Source organism: Solanum verrucosum, unplaced genomic scaffold, assembly GCF_900185275.1.
Source record: "Solanum verrucosum unplaced genomic scaffold, falcon-dt-bn FXZP01000113.1, whole genome shotgun sequence".
In the NCBI taxonomy this organism is placed as follows: Eukaryota; Viridiplantae; Streptophyta; class Magnoliopsida; order Solanales; family Solanaceae; genus Solanum; species Solanum verrucosum.
Genome location: NW_026020105.1, coordinates 1,880,899 through 1,897,362, shown reverse-complemented (window position 1 = coordinate 1,897,362; position 16,464 = coordinate 1,880,899).

The following is a 16,464-nucleotide window of genomic DNA, read 5'->3' as shown; positions in this document are numbered from 1 at the left end:
TGTTATGTATCTGGTCATACTTCAATGAGATCATTGTAGATCATGCTTTTATGGAGTTACAGTAATTACAAACTCATTGTTAACGCGGTTAGCGATAATAAAGACCCACTAAAGCCAAAACACACATTTATCGATTCAAATTCCATTGAAAAATAATTGGATGCATACTTCAGCTACATAACTAGTTTCAAATACATATTATGTATCAGATATACGTATATAACAGATACACCTAATAAATACATTTAATGAAATAAGGTGCATGAATCAGATACATAGTGCGAGATACACATTATTTTCTAAAAATGAAAACTTGAAAAAAAAAATCTCAAAATTCTGATAAACAAATTCGAATTTCTAGAAATAGTTGTTCACTTTGTTGTAGCTTGAAAATAAATGGAAGAAATTAATTATTTTTTTTTGAATTTATTAGAAGTTGTTAGAATAATTATACTCAAAAGTTGTTAAAAGAGTGATTTCCTCCTTAAATTAAATATTTTAGTTACCGTTCTTAATTAAACATGTACCAAGGGATACACAAAGGATGTTGTAAATCTGTTTGAGTTGTTAATTAATCATCAATTACTCCTTTAATTAAGAAAATAAGTTACACCCCTTTAATTCAAATTAATAAATCATGTATCTTGACTTTTAAAACGGATACCTCACTTGGTGTCTGAAGCTTATATTGGAGCCCCGACTAAATTTGGATCTCACACTGCAGGGCCCGTTCGAGAATGACACTCCCAATAAAATTTTCTCCATACCCAGGGCTCGAAGTCAAAACCTCTCGTCAAAGGAAACTACAATTGAGTAATTTTAAGGGCGGTAAGTGAGAAGGTAATGGGATAATTGTTGGAAAACTATATGCGCAGCGGAAGCATACCAAAAATCTTACTGCTTACATGAATAATAGATAACCAAATCGTTTATGCTAGAACACATATAATATGCTAGAACACATAAACTTACAGAAATTTAATTCAAGAATTACCTCTTGAAGCTTGAGCATATACCTTCAAGCGAATCCACAAGTTAGACAGACCTTCAAACGAATCCACACGATAGTCAGTAACTTTGCAGTCTTCAACAATGATCCCAAGTTCACATCCGAACTCTCTTAATACTTGGGCGGGCAAGTATGAATAGAAAACCTTCAATCTTTTTCTAGGTTAGGAGAATCCTTACTTAAAGAGATTTCTTCCCAATCCAAAGAGGAGAACAAAACGTAGTCTTTCTTGATCAAAAGAAAAACACACGTTATTTTCTTTTTCAACCAAAACTAACGCTACTTTCCTCCTTTCCCCTTAGAAATAAGATTTTGAGTTCTAGTTAAATATGGGCACTGTAGGGACCACACAATTAATTACTGAGGCTTCCTATTATGGAAATAATTTCAAATAATTAATTTGAATTATTCTTACCATAATAAATTACAAATCATTCCACTAGAAATTCGTAATTGCACTCCTCTATTTATATTTTGAAATTCCCCATTAAACACTTAGTTAATTCCCCATGTTAAGATTACAGATACTAATCAATAAATTAAATTACTGACGAATTTAATTCAATGATTAATTTCCTTTAGAGCACTACTTAACTTATTTCATGTGTCAGATTCATAAATCCACTTGCAAGGTTTGACACGATGAAAACTTATAAGTTTCTCAAAAAGGCATATCAATCAATCTCTATAACGAGACGTGGATTACATCAACTAACTTGTTTTTCACCAATATATATTATTATCATCCAATCTACCAGGTATATTGACCCATCTCAGAGTCTCACCTTTTAATAAATCAAAATGATAATTAATATACACAGATCATAATAGTTATATCAGGATTAAGAATATAAGTACATTTAATAGTTTAGAGAATATGCTTTTGCCAGTCAATCTAAAACAACTATCTATTCTCGGTCCCGTTCAATACATACAAAATGCACTAGCACAAGAAGTTGGAACTATACCGTTCCCATAATCAAGATAAATTACATATAATCTTGTGCTACAATCGTATCGATGGCATGTCCAATTTCCATCCTAGATTGTGAACAAAAAAACTTTATACTGGCATAATCCTCTATGTATAAGCTAAAACTCTACACACTAAATCATCTACTATATAAGTAAACAGACACCATAAACGAATATATGATCTATTAAAACTGAGCAAATATTTATTCTATAATAAATTAATATTGTATCTTAACATATGGTTAATAGTATATATCCCAACAATAGTTTTATGGATGATACTTATATAAAAGTGATCAATATTGTTTATCCAAAGAAAGATAAAGTTGAATTCATAAGTGAGGTTTAAAAGATAAGGGGATCAAATTGGTTAGTTTATATTGAATAATTGAAATATAATCAGAATGAGTCAATGTTGAAATAAGGACAAAAATTAAGTAATTGAAAAATAGAGATTGATATTGCTTGTGCATAGTTGAAGCCTGATAATTCGGATGATTAAGTTGCAGTTGATCGAAACTAGTTTAATATTAATATGATAAAGCTGAAATGATAGTAAGTTTCTTTGATTAGAAACTTTTGATCAGTGTGTCTTGTATTTGAGTCCTTTAACATAAGTTATTTAGTTAAATATTTTTCATAAAACACGTCTTCGTGTAATAACTCTTTGGAGGTGGTTGAATTTTTGAATCGTCACTTAAAAAAATTCTTCATTTTCCTTTCCTTTTGAGGCCTTGCTAATTGGACGAAAAATCTTGAACGTGATCTTTTCTTTCTATCTTCTTCTCAATTTTTGTCAACGTCTTTTTATTTCTCAAGATTCTTTTGAGCGTTGATCTCTCTTCAAAGAATTTCCTTGGAGATTGTTATAAATACCGAAAAATGTCATAGACTTAATTGATTAATTAATCTACGAAAATATAATGTTTACATGAAATATTTACCTTCATTATGTGGTATGGTAATATTAACCTTCATCACCCAATAAAAGAAAAGAAAAATGCACAAGTATCTCTTTGAACTATGATCGAAATTTTAACAAATCTTTTTTCATGGACATTTTGTTACCCTCTTAAATAATTTTGAAGTGCGACAAATACATTATTTGGTGCTGAGGTGGCATAGAGAGTGGGGTGCTCACATTCTTAGAAGCAAGTGAAGGGCAAAAAACATGGAAAAAAAATCCGATCAATATTAAATACATGTTCTTTTTAATTGGACATTTTACCATTAATTAGTACACATAATTATTAAATTAGTATATATATATATATATATATAATTGTTTTTATTTATTTCTTTGTGAAATATTTATTTCCCACCTCACTTTTAGCTTTATATTTTTTTGTTCTTTCGTTAATTTCTTATCTTTTCACTTTTAATTAATTAAGCAAAAATATGTGTATTTTAAAAATAATAATAATAAAATTTTAAAAAAGAATACTTCAGTTTTAGTGTTTTTTAATGTTTTATTTGATTTTCTCCATTTTTTGGGTATCCCTTTGAAATTAAATTATATAAATACAAGATTTTGAAATTAAATTTAAATCAAAGCCAAAGGAAAGACAAAAAAAAACAAATAAATAAATAAAATCAATACAAGAAAAAAAAAGCAATGAAACAAGGTAAAACATGAAGAAAAAAATTTACTTGTGTTTAAGAAAAAATTAAATACAGGACAAAGAAAATACGAAGGCAAAGGAAATTTTAAAAAATCCGTTGAATTTGAAAAAAGAAAATAAGAAGGGAAAAGAAAATTATAAAAAATCCATGAATTTGAAAAAAAAAATACAAAGCAAAGAAAATTATTTAAAAAAAAAATATTTACCAACTTATTTTAATATAAGATGAAGAAATTAATAAAATTTTAAGATTTATAATTAATAACATATATACTATCCTTGCAACTAATTGAATTATATTATGATTTCATATCAACTCATAAAGTACAAAAAAAAATAGTAATTTTTTTAGAAGGCTATAAAATTACTTAAAAATAAATGTGTTTCCGAATTCAATCATAGTTCAAAAGGGATACTTATGTCATTTCTCTCATTCTTTCTTTAATTTTATTCATGTACATGTGCCAAAGATGAAAGAAAAATGAAGTAATAAATAATTTGTATGAATTTAGGGTTAGTTCAAGGTAAAACAACTAAAGCAACGACCTTAGGCCTCGAAAAAATTTAGGCCTGTAACGACCCGAATCGTCGTTATTTAGAAAAATCAAATTTTAGGGAAATACTGGGGCCACTGTCCCGCCATGGCGGGATATATGTCACTAGGGCGGCAACTTCATAGCGGGATAAGTAGCTGCCAGAGCGAGATATGCGAGACAGAATGTAAATAACCCGAAACATTATTTTCTCCTTCTTCCAAAAACACCTAAATTAGACATAACACCCCAGAAACCCTCCAAAAGTTGTTCTAGGGTTGGGAAAGAAGGAGGAGGAGATTCCTAGCGTAAGGAGATCGAAACCTTGCGAATTCTTGGCAAAATTCACCGTCTTGTCACCCAGAAACCAGAATTGGAGCTGTGATTCCGTGCAACAGCTTGGCGGCCAGGTAGGCTAGGTTATTTATTGAGTAGTTATAAATCTGTAATTCGCCGCGTAGTATGTTGAAATTGACGGTAGAATTCATGAGTAGGCTTTTTGTGCACCGAAAAAGGGTTGATTGTGCGTATATTCCTAAGTATGATATTAGTCGTACACCGTAGACAAAAAAAGCTCTATTTTCGTACATTAGGGTTAGGTGATGGTCGCGATTTCATGTTGTGTGATATATGTTTGTTCTTACTTCATTATGATGCATATATGTATGCGAATGTTGCATTACTGATCACACTAATCGTAATTGAGGATAGTTGAATGATTGAATGCCATGAATCATGACTTGATTGTATGATTATGAGAATATACTTGTGATTGTGATTGTGGCTTGTTGAATGGATCAGGTGTTGTGTTCTGACACACTAACTGGGATCAGTTGCCACGTTTCGGCATACACATGGGGTCGGTTGCCACGTTCCGACATAAACATTGGATCGGATACCACGTATCGGTACGCTAACAGTTTGGGTTTGAGTTCCATGAGAGGACCATTGACTTGTCATATATGTGTAATTGCTCGTATATCTAAGAATGTGGAATTGGGCATGTTTTCCTGAAATGATTGGTGAATTGTACATTATGTTCTTATATGTAGGGATTGCGATGTTGTAAGTTATTGGAGATACATAATTGTGTAATAAATTGTGAATGGTAGAGTCCCAATTCGGGTTGTAGTATGGTAAAATAACTAAGGGTTCAGGTGCTATCTTTGCTATTTAGAACGAGGTCATGGGTATTATTGTTAAGGTTAGGGGGTGGTAATATAAGCGGATAGTAAGCCTCTATAGGTGTAATGCGGGGTCATAAGTTGAGTAGAGATGGGGAAAACGTAAATGTGTTGTGAGTGGTTGGCCGGGTTGGTAGTAGTATCTTCTGAGCTTCCTTAAGGGATTAATTGATTAGGTGTAATCACGAAACGAAGTAAGTGAGGGGTTAGAGGCACGTGAACTATTATGATATTAATATTCGGAAGGGTAAGGGCAGTCAAAATATAAAGGTGAAGGGCGATTAGTCTTATTGCATGTTCGCCAGTTGATTTCTTATATTATGCGGTGGGTATTCGGGTTGAACGATAATGCTTACCAGTACGTGTGGTTGTACTGATACTACTCTTGCTATGCCTTTTGGACATAGTCTGGTTACATGATTAGAGACGTTTCATACGTGAAGACGAAGGCAAATCTCCGGCGACTTCTATTTTTCCTTCTGCATGTTGGACGATGTGTCCTTTCATTATTATGTCTTACTTTGTACTCTTAGTAGCTCTTGTACCTGTTTAGAATAGATCCTTGGGGGTGTTAATTACTTTACAAGTCTTAACTTTGATTCGTTTTAAACTCTTGTTTTTATAAAAATATTATATGAATTTCCTTTATTCGACAATTTTCTTAATTTTCCGCATGATTTTAACTATTGAAATATCGAGGGTTCTCTTATCTAGGTGTTAGAATAGGTGCCCGCACGGCTCAGTGGATTGGGTCGTGACAAGTCCCCTAAATTTGTCTTATATGAAATAATCAAATATGTAACTACAATAATTAATAAAGAAAAAAGGTTAGTTTTACACAATATTTTCTTAAGTTTTATTTAAATTTTGCCTCTATTTAAAAAAAATTAAAAATATAAGTCTTGAAAAATTATTCTTTTGGTCAATGCTAAATTATCATAATGTTATCTATACATTTCTCAATCTTGTAGAAGACATAATATTTAATTGTCATCTAATCAAACTTATAAAACTTTAAAGTTTAGACCATTATCTAGCATTTGTCATAAAATTTGCAATTTATCAAAAGATATATTTAGATTATGATCTTAGAAGTCTATAAATTATTTTAAAAAATAAAATAATAACTATTTATTAAACATTTATTTCATTTTGGTACAGCGAGTGAAAAACTATGATGAAAAGAGTATTAACTAAAATATATGGACTTTGTTATCCAATACTCGGTATACATATTATAAAATTCTATTGTGGAAGTAAAGAATAAATTATCTCAAGAAACTAGAGAATAAATTTTTAATTAAAATAAATATTCTTTTTATTAAATAAGTTTAAGGGTTGAGGATAAAAAACACACCTAAATTATTCAATTTTTTTGAGTTTCATTCTTAAACGGTTAGAAGTGTGAATTTCATATCTGAACTATTACGCAATAGTTAGTGAAACACACCTATACGCAAATTGGACCAAATGTTTGTCTACAAGCTTAAATCTTTGTCCACCTGGCATATATGACCACTCAATTAACTAACACAACTAATTTATTTATTTTATATCTTTTTTTTTCCAATTAATTTCTTTAAGATAAATTTTCCCCTTCTAAGCTAGAGATATTGAAGTCACGACTAACACGATCGAGATTATGGCTAAGAAAGTGGAGAAGAAGATGTTGGGTGTCGCGATACAATTATAATTTTCACTTTTAACCTAATGTTAGTTTATTTAACTTTGTCAGGGTGAAATTATTTTTTCAAAGTGGTAGATTTTTTAAATAAAAGAGAGATTGTAGTATGCACCATCAAAAATTATTCAAGGTGTGTTTCACTAGCCATTGAATGACAATTCAAGTAGAAAACTTATACTTTCAATAATTTAGATATATAACTCTAAAAAAATAAGATAATTTAAATATATATTTGACGTTAACTATAACTTTAAATCCTTCTCTTACTTTAGGCTACAAAGTTTGTCAAGTCATTTTTGCGTGTAATGCTCCATTTTTTAAAAATGAAGTAATGAGTGAATTATCATGATTTTGGATCCTTTTCCTTATTATGCATGTGAGAATTCATTTATACCATTTATTTACATAGTTAATTAAATATGTTATAAATTTAATACATAGCATAATTTTTGGATATACCATATTACATTCAATTTAAGATTAGTTTATTTATTGCATATACATTCATTCCCAAAATTAAAGAATTGAGTTTATATTATTGCTTTCCATTTCTAACCATTTGGATAATGAAAATGGCATGTACTATATAAAAGGATTTGTATGCCTTCTTTGTCCCTATGTCATTGTTGACTCTGACTAAAAAGAAATTCATATTTGTCAGATTTTCTAGTGAACTGTAAAATTTTAAATATATGATTAATTACTATTGGACAGTAATTTATTTTTATAAAAGTTAAATGGTTCATTTTAAGATTAACATTTACATATAACGATCAAGAAACATAAATCCAATCAGTGAATCATAAGATTCTAAATGTGTTAACTTAAAATGAATCAATAGAATTGGTTGCCTGAAGCCAAAGTCTAGAAAATAATCTTATATTTATTTAATATTTTTCATATATTTATTTTCTCATACATTCTAAAAATATGTAATAATTGAATATAATTTAATAATTAATTTTCTTTTTCAACTGGCAATATAATATTTTTTTGTAATATTTTGTAAGACACAAATGATCATATATAAGTAATTATACGTTACATAACAACACAAATATTTAAATCTTAGAAAATTTCTTGTTGATTATAGTTTTGAAAACTTTTTCAATATAGCCAATTGTTACACAAACTATCAAAATTATTCAAAAAATTGTTGAGTATTGGTCAATTAATAATAAAAGAGTTTAAATTATTATTTGGAGAAAATTATGGTCGAATCTTTGATATCACTAAGCAGGAGATATAACGAATTAAAATAAGAGGTACATACTTCTCATTTAATCCAACATAAGATGAACACAAGCAAAAAATTGTTGATAATCAAAATTTAAAAAGTGAAGACGTAAACAAACTAACTACAAGACCAAAGATGAATTGACAAATTTGTTCACGAGGTCCATTCCAAACGAATGTTAGAATTTGCAATTTCTCAAGCAAAGAAGATTGTTAGAATTATGTTTTTGAATTATAGCAACTTTATTTTACTATTTTAATTTTTTGAATAAATCCTAGTTAATAGTTACTTAGCTAGTTTTTCTATTTATTATTAGTTTGTTAAGATATATTTTGTCAAAATACTATAGGCTAGTTTATCATTTTGTCACGATCCAAAAATGGATGCGATGACACTCGTCTTATCCCACCAAGACAAGTCAACCTAAAACTCAAATATCACAAACTATGCGGAAGTAAGACATATTAAAATCTCAAAATTTCATAAGTGAGGATAACTAAGTCAACTTAATAAAATCCTCAAAACTTGGTTGTCACGTGTACAAGCCTCTAAAGTATTACAATTGAATCAAAAGAAAAATACAAGTCTCAAATGACATTGTTTTTAGAATAGAACAAGATCATAAATAAGGAAAAAGAAGGTCCGCTGAGATGACAAACAACTACCTCACAAACCTCCACAAGAAGCCTCAGACAAGAAGAGAAGAAAAAGAGTATCACAAAGATCCAAACTTGTAACCTACAAAAAAAATGTAGTAGCAAGGGGTGAGTACCAAACCACACGGTACTCAACAAGTAAACTTCTAAACACAAGCTAAGGGAATATAATACGGGTACTACTTCCACAACTACAACCTGCATAAAACCAGCTCAACCTAACAGTTCACAATTTACATGGCATACAACTCAACAACAACACTCTAACAATTACATATCCACAACAACAATCTCAATATTCATCAATCACAATCTCCACAACTACAACCTGCATAAAACCAGCACAACCTAGCAGTTCACAATTTACATAGCATACATCTCAACAACAACACTCTAAAAATGACATATCCTCAACAAAAAGCTCAATATTCATCAATCACAACCTCCACAACTACAACCTGTATAAAACCAACCCAACCTAACAGTTCACAATTTACATAACACACAGTTCAACAACAATACTCTAACAATTACGTATCCTCAACAACAAGCTCAATATTCATCAATTACAAGTTCCACAGAAAGGCACTCACAAGATCAGCAAAACACAATATCAAGTTCACTAATGATAAAGATGTGCAATGCAATGGAACGCAATGTCAAGTACATTGATGCATGTCTGACCTAGTGATACACACCCGCTGTCTCTCAGTCTGGGACCCATGGGGGACATATCTATCCATGCATTCGTCGCGACGTGCGATACGACCCTCGATAATAAAATTTATTGCGGCGAGTGACATGTCCCTCGATAATAGTATTCGTCGCAGTGTACGACACATCCCTCGATAATAGTATCCATCGCGGTGCGCGACACCTCCCTCGAAATGGTACATCCTCTTTAATTTCATATTCTTCCTCAATTCACATGAGACATATCACAACCATGTCTCAAAACCAATGCAAATGACATGTTCACACAAATAATGACGAGATGACCATTTTCACAATAATGCACAATTCACAACAACACAATCGTGATATAACATCAACAATGAGTTAATAAGCCTTTCAAATCATTCTCAACACATCACACACCAATAATTAATCACATTGCCTTTTATTACCCCTTCTTCATCATTAGAATTATTCAATATGGATAAGTCAACTCATCACCAAGTCCCATTACTCCCCAACACATACCACAAGGAAATACACGATTCTATATACTTAACAAAGGTTTAGAAATCCACTTGCCTCAATCAATCAAGAATTCACTCCGGGACTTGAGCCTTCCCTTTTCGTTGAGCTTCCAAATCAATGCAATCTATTCAAGTACATAATCACGATAAGATTTCGAAACTAACAACACTCATATTACTATTGGTTTAGCCTAGAACCAAAAACTCACCCAACTCTATAATCAAGTTCCTAAGTTTCAAACTTCGGATTAAGTCCCAATTTCTCCAATATCATAGCTCTAATGATATTCATATAATTTAATATCCTTATATTTAATTACATATAGTAATGTAACAAGCTAGGATAATTATATGATTAATGTGGTGATTAAAAGACATGGTTGGAAAAGAAAAAGAACAAACAGTACGCTAAAAAGGATAACACTAAAATCAATCTAATTCTAAAAGGCGGAATGACCTGGGAGACCCCTGTACTTGACTCCATTTGTCACATAGGCCCATCTACTCACGATTTTGCCAGATGAACTCTCGAACCCACTGAAACGCAACATTTTAAACCATTTTGACTTCGCGTGCACTTCAAACACACAATAAAAATAACACTTCATGTCAGATTTTTAATGACACGTCATTTATTTTAAATTTATTTAAAATTTTCAATTTCTTTTTATTTTTCTTTTTCACTATGTTTCTCCCTCACCATCTCTATCCTTCACTACCTCCCTCCATTTTTTACACCAAAACACACCATTGCAATCTTACATCCTTACTTGAAACATTGCCTTAAATAACTATAATCCGCCGTTCTTCTCCAAAATTTTCACTGTTCAACTTTCTGTCATATTTTTTTTACCAACGTCTCTGTCCACCACTTGAATCACCATGAATCCGTTTCCTCCATTATTGCCGACGAAACACACTAAAATATCTGAATATTCTCTAACACTGATGAACCACATTAAAATATCTTAATATGCTCTAACATCTTCTTACAATTTTACACAACACATTTTACCTAATTTTACAAAGACATACAACAATCACTCTTCACTCTCCAAAATCACCGAATCTTTGTCACTTCATCACCTGTAAATTACCCCTTCCCCATTTTCTCAATAGCTTCTCTCCACATAATTTTATCTCACAAATACTGAAACAATTACGATTTCTGAAAGAGAGAGAAATGGGAATTGGGTTGGGGAAGAATGAGTGGGGGAAGAACGGGTGGTAGTAAGAGAAAGGAAATTGGGGAAAAAAACAAAGAGGGTGACATGTTTTACATTTATTTATTTATTTTGTTTTTTTATTCATTTTTTCTTTTTCTTTTAATTATTTTTAGTCCAAAATTTTATATCTACACTCTTTTAACACGTGAAATCACGTGTTTATTCCAGCTCAAATATTAAGTTGTCATGTAGACTATGTCAATGGTCAGAGAGGTTTAAAATGCTCAATTTCAGTGGATTCAAGGATTCAATTGGCAAAATAGTGAGTAGAAGGATCCATGTGACAAACAGAGCCAAGTACAAAGGCCTCTTAGGCTATTCAACCATTCTAAAATATATATATATATATATATATATATATATATATATATATATATATATATATATATGTGCGCGCAATTAATGCAGGCATGTGAAAGAGCAATTAATGCAGCTATATGCAAATTTGTAAGTTTAACTTGAAATTGCCTTACAGGAGAGGAACAGTTCGTCCTTTCTGTGTTCATGTCGCGTCCGCAAGTACATTCTGAACCTTTTTTTTTAAAAAAAAAAAACCCTATCAACTTATTTTAATATACATATGAGTTATATGGTATAGGGTCCTAAATAAATTTCAGGCTTGACCCGTTATTATCAACTAATTAAATTAAAAATTAAATAAATACTTATTAATTAAATAACCGTAGTTATCAAATAGTTTAAAATTCTCAAACCAACTGCACCGACTAATAGAAAAATGACTAGGGAAAACTATCGAGAGGGGTGAAACAATAATTTTATTAAAATTTTCAAAAATGACCTATCGGGTTATTACATTATCCACCACTAAAAATCATGTTCATCCTCGAACATAAAGAAGAAGAAAGAAGAAGGAATAACCGACGTTACCAAAAGCTTGAGTTATGACCTACTAGTTGGTGTTCATCTCTCCAAGTGAGCTCCTCCTTAAGACCATTCCATGAAGATCAACTACTAAGAACTGAACTTTCGAATCAAATTTTTGAAGATCTATAAATTAGGAGTGAGTTCCAAGCAATAAACTAACTCATTCACCCAATCTGAACCAAAACCCTCTAGATCATAACATAATCATTAGGACGAATCTTTTCTCACGTAACCATGATAAAATTCTGAATCAATACCGGCTACAATCAAAAGTGAACATGAACCAATCACCAAACACTCATAATGCACAAATCATGATAGATCTTAACAAGATTTTTTCTCACAATATAATATTTTCATGAGCTTAAGTTATAAAAATATGATTTTTAGACATCACGTTCTCACCCAGGAGAATCGAACTCATCTAATCCAAAGAAGAAAACGATTGAGTAGTTACCTAGCGAGCAACACACCCATGCATACAAAACCTCTAGCAACTTTGTCGGAGCTCTACATCAGTAACTGTGATTGTAGAGAGCTCTTGAGAATGACAGAACTAGACCTAATGGTCCCCATATTCAACCACACATACTTTTCACAGTACTCCATTGAAGCTAACACTCTTAATACTAACAAGCATCATAACTACACCAGTCATTCACCTTACTCTCAAACTGTCATTAGTATTAAAAGTCTTCTTAGCAAACAGATTGTAGCCTCTAAAAATTCAAAAAAATATGACTCCTTCTCTTTCCATTTAAGCATTACATGACAGATATGAGTCACACCCAAGACTGATATCACTAGTTTCAAATCTAAAAATACTTTCCCATCGAGGTATAATAATTGAATCACACCCAAGTTAACTTTAACTTTCACATACCATTTTTCAACTACCATTCATACCATCATGTACCTCATGCCAAAACTCAAAGAAATCCTTGGTCACTCCAATAATATTCTATACTATAAGCTCATAACCTCTACTCACCATCAAATGCTTATGTAATACATCATAACAGTCTATATCGTCTCACCAACAAAGTAGTTTCAATCCCCCTCAAAATCCTCATTAACCATGTAGAACTGTAGGTCCACATCGTTTAACATGCATAAATTACCTATTATATTTTGAACAATCTAACTCAACATAACTACATAGAATCTTCCGCACATCATTGCTTGTAACACAAACCAAAACTCAATATTTATAAAAGTCGATGATAAAACCCTAGTAAGTCTATATCGAACCAATTCATATCCATAGTCCTAATAGAACGTATATATGAAAATTCATACATCCTTCAACTTCGAACCAATAGTCTATATGCGAGTTCTTAATTCTTCACATCTCTTAAATTCTTCCCATGACGCAAATTTTAAATACCTTGAAATCTTCAATACACCAGACTCTTTTTCCTTTCACTGACTTGCTTACCAATCTTATCCTTTGACCAACAACCGATGATATTTTATCTTATACTTTAAACCAAAACTTTATGAGAAGTACTTTCTTAGGTCCTTTAACAATAGAAAGTAACAAACTCTGCGACCCAAACCCTGCACATGTTCTTCCAAATGCTCAATGCCCGATGCGATTGATCAATTATTACCTTACCAATTCATACTTTGACAAAACATACTACCACGAACGTAGACTTGCAATGAAAAACTTTAATTTTGATTCCAACTGTATCAGTTATCAAACTCAAAAACCAAAAAAAACACTTAATACCACACTTAAATCGAACGCCTATAGACTTCTTTCTCAAATCTTATCCAATCGTTTTAACCAATCTAATTAACCCATGACATTATTACCATGATCAGAGAAAAACAGATGAAACCAAGTGTCCCTGAACCCAATTCTCAACCCCTCTGAAGATACCTCCTGAAATATCCTTGTTCTAGCCTCTTTCTGAAGGCTAAACTACATTTCACTAATTCATATCAATTCTTTTCGAGCAGTGTCCCAACACCTTCTACAACTTTCCATGCAACCACACTACTCACCAAATAGTAGCAAATCACAATCTTAGATACTCACAAGACGTCATTATAATATAAAAATTCATTTAATAAACAATCATCATTATATAGTTGCATCCCAATCACAATCCATCACAAACTCTTATTACATTTATGCTCGGTTAGCGCTTGCCATCACCACAAAGTCAACCTTGTTATCGACATGACATCTCAAACCCAACTATACCAATCGAATTCAAAGGACTAACTCAATTTTATACATACTTTCTTACTAAAATTTTCAATTACCTTCACGCAAGTATACTCGTTGGGACTTCATTTACCCATAAGTTTGTCATCCTAATATCGATCCACTTCCATGGAACTTACGATCAAATCACCACTCATTTAAAATCCTCGAGATACACTTAACCTAAACACATTAATATTGTACCAAAGATCCACCACTAAAAGCTTCCTTATTAATAATGCTTAACTCAAGTGTCCGTAGTAACAAACTAGTTGGTTTCTCAAACGTGAATGCAACATCAAATCTAATTATATGAGCATGTGATACAACTGATAACTCCTTAAGTAGTTAGTATTCTCACTTGACAATTGACGTATCTATTTTCACACACCACTAGTACCATATCGTGAAAATCTACAAGATCCACCACTAGAATATCACATACCTACTGAAAAGATCGTACCCAAATAACTAATACATTTCTACCCATTGAGTAGTTACAAAACATTATTAAGTATGCTCGGTCTCTAACCCAAAACGATATGCACTCATTCAAAGATCGGGTCGATTGCAGAAGTAACACACTCCATAACTCTAACCAAGTAAACATTTATACTATTGTAGTAGTCGTAGAATGACCCTCCTTGATATACACTCAATCTATGAAGTCTTAGTAGAGTTTTTGACCTCAATTGGCGCAACATCATTCCCTAAGCAATCCATACATATTATGACAACTTTACTAACATTAGTTTCCAAAGTCACATTATACATTACCTAGTCGTTTCTTTAACTATTCTGTTTCCAATTGTCGAACCACTCCAGATATCATATATACCACATAATTAATGTTCTCGTTCCTGGGTAACTAATACAAAAAATTTAATATGTTTATGAAGTCCCTCCGACGATTGTTCAACCTCTCATTCAAATACCCTCAAAATGCATCACCGAGCCATCACCTTATTTAACCCTTCTGAATCGCTAAATATTCCAAATCTGCCCAAACATCCTTTCTATAAGTCTATTCACTTTCAAATTAAACTTAACCTCCAAGTCATGCACGACACTAACTACTTACATGAAAGAATCACGCACGATTCAACACAATAAGTGAGAGAGTGGAATGAAGCAATAGGAAATTAGATCGGACCAAGGACACACGATAAAGATTCAAGAAGTGAAGATTTCGTTCTAAAAGCCATCATAGCCTCTCGAAGATAAGCAACAAACGTCTCCACGCCAATCCTTGAAACTCTACTAGACTCAGTTTGTACACACGTGAGACCTATGAACTTGGGGTTCTAATACCATTTTGTCACGATCCAAAAAATGGATGTGATGACACTCGTCTTATCCCACCAAGACAAGTCAGCCTAAAGCCCAAATATCACAAATTATGCGGAAGTAAGACATATTAAAATGTCAAAATCTCACAAGTGCGGATAACTAAGTAAACTTAATAAAATCCCCAATACCTAGTTGTGACGTATATAAGCCTCTAAAGTATTACAATTGAATCAAAAGAAAAATACAAGTCTCAAATGACATTGTTTCTAGAATAGAACAAGATCATAAATTAGGAGAAAGAAGGCCCGCTGAGATGATAAACAACTACCTCACAAACCTCCACAAGAAGCCTCGGACAAGAAGAGAAGAGAAGAGAAGAGAAATAGTATTACAAAGATTTGGGCTATAACCTATAAAAAAATGTAGAAGCAAGAGGTGAGTACCAAACTACACGGTACTCAACAAGTAAACTTCTAAACACAAGCTAATGGAATAGAATATGGATACTCCTTACACCCCAATCGAACCTCCACAACTACAACCTACATAAAAACATCCCAACCTAAAAGTTGACAATTTACATATCATACATCTCAACAACAACACTCTAACAATTACATATCCTCAATAATTAGCTTAATATTCATCAATCACAACCTCCAGAACTACAAACTACATAAAACCAGCCCAACCTAACAGTTCATTATATAGCATACAACTCAACAACAACACTCTAACAATTA